We start from the raw sequence: 6,221 nt of genomic DNA, 5'->3' as shown, positions 1-6,221 counted from the left end.
CAAAGAGATCTTAAAGGAGGCAAAGGGACCCACGTGTGCCAAAATGTTTGAGGCAGCCCTGTTTGTAGTGGCCAGAAGCTGGAAACTGAGCAGTTGCCCCCCGATTGGAGAATGGCTGAATAAATAGTGGTATGTGAATGTTATGGAATATTATTGTTGTGTAAGAAATGCCCAGAAGAATGATTTCAGAGAGGCCTGGAGAGACTTATAGGAACTGATGCTGAGTGAAGTGAGCAGAACCAGGAGATCATTATACACGGCAACAGCAAGATTATATGATCAATTCGATGGATGTGGCTCTCTTCAACAATGAGATGATTCAGACCATTTCCAATCATCAAAAGTCATCAAAAGAGTCATCTAAAGGGTCAGCTAGGGGGCGCAGTGGATAGAGTGCCAGCCCTGAAGTCAGGAGGACCCGAGTTCAAATGTGACCTCAGACACTGAACACTTCCTACCTGTGTGACCCTGGGCAAGTCACTTAACCCTAATTGCCTCAGGGGAAAAAAAAAAATGGAGCCACCTACACCCAGAGAGAGGACGGTGGAAACTGAGTGTGATTCACAACATAGCATTCTCTTATTATTTGCTTGCATTTTATTTTCATCATTTTCTTTTCTAGTTTGTTTTTCTTGTACAAGATAATTGTATAAATATGTGTGCATATATTGGATTTAACGTATATTTCTGCCATGTTTAACATATATTGGAGTACTTGCCATCTAGGGGAGGGGGGTGGGAGAAAGCGGGGGGAGACTGGAACACAAGGTTTTGCAAGGGCTAAGATTGCAGAATTACCTATGCATGTTTTGAAAAATAAAAAGCTTTCATAAAAAAAAAAATAAAAATAAAGTATATCTCCTTTAATTCCATCAAATTTTTTGTGTCATTGTTATGGTATTACCTGGGTTTTATGAATAACCTTGTCCTAGGATTTTACATTATAAAGTCAATACAAAAAATAAATCAAACTCCCTTCTCAAATCAAAGATCATTTGAGAGCAGCCAGGTGTTGGTGAACAGCATCACTATTAGACTTTTTTTTTTTTTTGACACTGCTTGCTCAGTAATTCTAACCCTTAAATGGAATTGCTTGCTATGCTTAATGTCTGCCTTCATAAAAGGATTGATAATACACAGCTGCTGCTGCAGCTTCCAGCAAATCTTAATTGATTTCATCCAAGAGGAGGGCATGCTTAATATTTTTAAAAGTACACGATTTCTCTGCGCAGCAGAATCAAAGGAAATGATGAAGATGGAAAGAAACTGATAAAATGAAGTCAAAACCAAAACACTTTCTTCAATTTCCTCAGAAAACAAATAGACATTGCCAAAATGCCAGTGGAACAAAATTATCACACATGGATAATACACTTAATAGTTTACAGAGTGATTTGATCACATTTGATCCTCCCAACAGTCTTGTGAGATAGAAAGGGATAGAGCCTGTGATTTCATTGGTATAGAGAACTCCTAGATAGGAATGCAGATTGGTACCTTCTTAACAATGGGGTCTTAGCAAGCCTGTTGAAGTACTAAGAGGTTAAATAAGGACACATGTACAGACAGATCCTTAGCCATTTGGCCTTTAATCAGTGACAAAAAAGAAAGTTAATTCCATCAAAGAGCTTATATCTTATTAGGGGAAACAGCTAGTTATATACAAGTTACATAAAAAGCTTATACCAGATGATGATAAGGTTCTGGCAGGTGAAGGAGCCCAGGAAATGCTTCTTGCAAAAAGTGGCACTTGGGCTGAATCTTGAAAAAAGCCAGGGAGCACAAGAGGCAGAGGTGAAGAAGAAGGGCTTCATCAAAATTTTACCTAGACAAAATGGAAGTAATCTCTTAGCAGTCTAATATCAATCCAACAGCTGGTTTGTCTGTTTTGTAAAGAAGTAATTTTACTTGTAGAAATTCCTTTCCCATTACACCAACAACTGGAGAGAGAGTCATATAAACACATCATTAAAAGCAAAAAACAAGTAATATTTGGTTGTCTGTCATCCTTTTCTTGTTCCCTAACTACTTTTTTGCCATCTCCAAAGCTGCGATTCCAAATCTCTTCTTTCAAAACTCCCACACCTTCCCCTCATTAGCCCTCTCAGCAAAATTCTTACTCTCATACTTCAGTGAAAAAAATAAAGTGTTCTCCATGAGCTTTCTCTTCTCTCTCACTACATCTTAAAATTCTTTGTCTTTATTCCCCATATTCTTCTCCTCTTCAATCCCTGATGAAGAGATAGCCCTTCTCTCCAAGGATAACCCTCTGCTTATTATACATTTAACCCTATCCCTCCCTTCACCTTCAAAGAGATTATTACCACAACTATTACTCACTTTTAACTTCAATCTCTTTCTATCTATTGGCTCATTCTCTACTGCCTACACAGGCAGATTTCCTACATCCTTAAAACAAACAAACAAACAAACAAAAAACCCAAATCTTCATTTGTCCTTACTGTCTCCTCAAGCAATAATTTTGTATCTTTCATAGCCACACCCCTAGAATATCTATGATCATTGCCTCTACTTTCTCTCTCCTTACCAACTTTTAAAAATCATTATCACCATCATTTTATCCTTATATTTTTCAGCAGAGTTGAGAAAAACAAATCCTCACATAAGATGCTATGTTATTATTATTACTATTATCAACATTATTGAGAAACAGCATGATATAAATGGTAGGTAGAAAGGTAGGATTAAAACCAGCAAGACCAAGGTTCAAATGAGCTAGACAACTTTCTTTTTTATTATTATTGTCTCCTTTTTAAAAAAAATTATTATACATATATATTAATTTTTTAAATATTCATTTCTTTATCAATATTGTTGAAAAAGAAAAATCAGACAAAAGGGAAAAACCATGAAAAAAAAAAACAGAAGAAAAAGGGGGAAAAAAGTGAACTTCTCACCTACTTTTAACCCTGGACAATCTGGCTTCAACCTCATTTCAACTGAAACTCATCTCTCCAAACTTTTAATTAATAAATTGCCTCTCCTCAGTTGATTTAGCTGTAGCAAGACACTACTCACCACCCTATCTTCCTGAATATTCTCTCCTCCCTGGATTTTAATGATATTGTTTCCTTTGCTCAATCATCATTCGTTTCTCTTATATCAGGAGGTATATCCAAAAGTTAGGTAGCAGATGTCAATCCATAATCTTCTCCCAAATCAAATTCCATAGGTTCCATTATCTATACTTAGATAACTTGCCAATCCAGCCCAATTCTCTCACCTGAATTCCAATAAAACATCACCAATTGCCTATTGGAGATTTCAAACTATATGTCCCAGAGATATTTCAAACTCAATTTATCCAAAATAGAATTAATCTTTTGCCAAAAACCAACCCTTTTCCCAAACCTCCCTATTTCTTTTAATGGCACTATTTTGCTTCCTATCCCTCAGGTTCTGGTCTGGGGAGTCATCTTTAATTCTTCAGCTCTCCATCCCCATTTCTGTTCCCATATTCCTTCGATTGCCATGTCTTGCTAATTTTACCTACACATCTTTCATACACATCTCCTTTTCCTTTTTATTACTTTATAAAAATAGCACTTTGTTTTTTCCAGTTATGTAAAGACAATCTTTAACATTCATTTTTATAAAATTGTGAGTTTCAAATTTTTCTTTCTCCTTTCAGCTTTCCTTCCCTAAAACAGTAAGCAATTTAATATCGATTATATATGTACAAGACATATAAAACATATTAGTCATGTGAAAGAAGAAACAGAACAAAAGGGCAAAACCACACACACACACAGAGAAGTGAAAATAGGATGCTTTGATCTGCATTCGGACTTCATCAGTTCTTTCTCTGTATATAGATAGCATTTTTCATCACGAATCTTTTGGAATTGTCTTGGTTCACCTCTTTTTCTTCATTCACAGATCTACCATCTTAGTTTAGACCTTCATCTGTTCCTTCTCCCTTGAACAACTGGTCTTTCTGACTTAACTCTTTCTCACAACCAATACATCCTCCACCCAACTATTAAAGCAATATATTCCTTAAGCTTAGTCTGACTTTGCTGCTCTCCAGATCAAGAAGTTCCAAAGGGTTCCTCTTACCTCTGGGATAAAATACAAACACTTCTATCTTTTAAAACCCTTCACAATCTTTTCTAAGCTTTGCCCTCATTACTCCTTTTCACCAACTTTATAGTCCAACCAAATTGATTTTCCTCACAGATTCCATAGTGATTCCTGTAACACCCTCTCTTCTCTGCCTCCAAATCCTTAGCTTGCTTCAAAGTTTTCCTAGTATCCCTATCATCAAGAATTACTTTGTATTTACTTTGCATACATTTAATTGCTTATACCCAAACACAGTAAGCACCTTGAGAGTAGAGATCTGTGTCTAGCATAAGCACACAGTAGTAATAAATGCTTATTGTTTTCCTTTAGGAAGTAGTGGCAGAAAAGGCATATGCATGATGGCAGAGTATTTCATAAGCATTTTCATTTGCCAAGAAACATACTTAAGTAGGCAATCAACATTATTCCCATTTGATAAGGGAACCATGACCCAAAGTAGAATCTGCCTTATTTATGCAGTCACTCAGTGGCAGAATTCAGCATGTCTCATGCTTTACTTAGATTACAAAACTGCCCTGCCTCCATAATACTGTGGACTAAAAGGTTCTCTATAGTCTCATCTTAAACATCAAAATGCCCCAACTACAGAAAGAAAACTGCTAATGTTTCCCTTTTTTATCAGCTAAGTAACCAAAAGCATATTTACCTTTTAGTTAAAAGTCAATTTTGTTCTAACCACTTTGTGGTTCATAAATTTAAGTTTAAGTTTTAGTATCATTATTTGGATCAGTTCTTCTTCTCACCAAACAATTAAATTATCAGCAATGACCTTTAAAATGAAAGAAGAGAAAATATTAACTCTTACAATGTGCAAAGATTTTACATATAGTCATTAAGTCAATTAATTAATTATACTATATTAAGATCTTAGGATAGAAAGGTAAAAGTTAAACAGTTTCTACTCTCAAGGAGATTACATGTTAATGAGTAAGTGAACACCATGATTGTAAGATATGCTACTGGCCTCCTGATAGATGATGGACTCAAGATGAAGAATAAGGAATACATCTTTGGATACAATTCAATGTGGGAATTTGTTTTACTTGAGTATGCAAATTTGTTGGTTTTCTTTTCAACAGGAGGAAAAAGGAGAAAAATACTTATTAAATGAAAAAGTTTAATTTTTTTTTAAATAAACATAAAATAACTTTAAAAGGGAAGCCACTGGCATTTGGAGGAGTGACCCCTTAGAGAAGGTATTCCCTGAACTGAATCTTGGAGGAAACTAGGAATTTCAAAAATGCAATTGAGGAGGAAGAGCAGTCCAGGCATGGAGGACAGATAACTAAAATAAAATTTTAAAGTTTTAAAGTCCATTTATAGAAGATGGAGAGCAAGCAGATCAGACTGTGTTGTATACAGTGAAGAACAGTGAGTAAAAATAGGGGAAAGGCAGGAAGGGGTCAGTTTGTAAAGATCAATAAAAGCCAAAGAAATTTCTATTTAATCCCAAAGGTAACTAGGAAGGCACTGGAATTTGGGGACAGCAATGCTCATACCATTATGCTCACACCATAGGGAAATCACTTTGGTGGCTCCATGGAAGGTGGACTAAAGTGAGAAAATGCACAAGGAAGAAAAATAAATTATCTTCTGTGACAAATCATCCAGGGAAAATGATGAGTCTGAACCAGAATAGTGGTTATATGAATGCAAAAGGGAAGCAACAAGATCTGGAAAATGACTAAATAATATCTACCTGTGTTGAGAGTTTGAAAAACTGGGTGATTGGAAGAAATGTGGGAATAAGAGGGAACTTCAGAAGACAGAGATTAGGGGAAAATATTCTGTTCAATTCTGGATATGTTAGGTTTGAGATGCCTATAGGAATTATGGTTTGAAATGCCCAAAAGGCAGATGATGATGTGGGACTGGAGATCAAGAAAAACCAGAATTTTATATAAGTGTTCATGAAGATGTATGCACGTGTGTTATATATGTACGCATGTATATTATGTGCATAAGTATGCATGCATAGGGAAATTATCTGCTTTGCAATTTATACTTAATCATGCAACTTCATTTATTTCTACAATTTAAAAAAAATTTAAATATGATACTTTTCATATTTATATATGTTTATATTTTTATATACATATATAAAAATATATCCA

General features: G+C 35.2%; 1 long non-coding RNA gene across 1 annotated transcript; it reads right to left on the bottom strand.

Moving 5' to 3' along the window:
* Positions 1-1,570: 1,570 nt before the first annotated feature.
* On the bottom strand, positions 1,571-4,924 carry LOC127538260 (uncharacterized). Its single transcript, XR_007947712.1, has 2 exons — positions 4,754-4,924; positions 1,571-1,940 (listed from the first exon to the last, which is right to left on the bottom strand). It is a non-coding gene; the product is annotated as an uncharacterized LOC127538260 (long non-coding RNA).
* Between the last annotated feature and the right edge of the window lie 1,297 nt (positions 4,925-6,221).

The sequence above is a fragment of the Antechinus flavipes genome, chromosome 1, assembly GCF_016432865.1.
Source record: "Antechinus flavipes isolate AdamAnt ecotype Samford, QLD, Australia chromosome 1, AdamAnt_v2, whole genome shotgun sequence".
Classification (NCBI taxonomy): domain Eukaryota; kingdom Metazoa; phylum Chordata; class Mammalia; order Dasyuromorphia; family Dasyuridae; genus Antechinus; species Antechinus flavipes.
The sequence above is the reverse complement of the archived record's forward strand: the minus strand, read 5'-3'. Positions and strand labels throughout refer to the sequence as shown.